Below are 578 nucleotides of genomic sequence, written 5' to 3' on the forward strand. Positions count from 1 at the left end.
AAAAAATTTTGGTTAAAGGAAACTTCATTGCACAAAATGTTGGGGGGGGGGGGAAGCCTGATCTCGTGTCCTCCTCCAATTCAGCTTGGGGGATATTCTGTGGTGTACCTTACGTATATGTATTAATCCATTAATCCGGTCTAACCGTGAATCTTGACAATAACTCTGCAGCGTAGTTATTCGTTGCAAAAGGTTCCATCGTGTGGCTATCGTGTTCAATACGCACTCCTTTTCCTGCAGGCTCTCCCTAATCCCATCTGATGTACGAAAGAAAATGGTTTCCCAGCATCCGTTTCAACAGTACGATCAAACAGAAATTCATTGGTGCTGCGTTCGGAATAGAATGAATATCAGTTTCATTTCTAACTGTTCCAGGTATGTTTCGATTGAACACATATCATAGAAGCAACTTATTTCAATTTTCCAGGCGGAGATCGAATCCTAGTCCCACCAAACATGCTCGCCCCTTTCAGCCGTGGGGGCGTTATAATGTGACGGTCAATCCCACTATTCGTTGGTAAAAGAGTAGTCCAAGAGTTGGCGGTGGGTGGTGATGACTAGCTGCCTTCCCTCTAGCC

General features: G+C 44.6%; 1 long non-coding RNA gene across 2 annotated transcripts in view; it reads left to right on the forward strand.

Moving 5' to 3' along the window:
* The window catches only part of LOC111088908, an 18182-nt gene extending 17813 nt beyond the window's left edge, over positions 1 to 369 (forward strand). For both annotated transcript variants that reach the window (XR_002613281.1, XR_002613287.1), the window contains exon 3: positions 241 to 369. This is a non-coding gene — a long non-coding RNA (uncharacterized LOC111088908). The remainder of the gene's footprint in view (positions 1 to 240) is intronic.
* Positions 370 to 578: the final 209 nt, after the last annotated feature.

Source organism: Limulus polyphemus, unplaced genomic scaffold, assembly GCF_000517525.1.
Source record: "Limulus polyphemus unplaced genomic scaffold, Limulus_polyphemus-2.1.2 Scaffold4710, whole genome shotgun sequence".
Taxonomy (NCBI): Eukaryota; Metazoa; Arthropoda; class Merostomata; order Xiphosura; family Limulidae; genus Limulus; species Limulus polyphemus.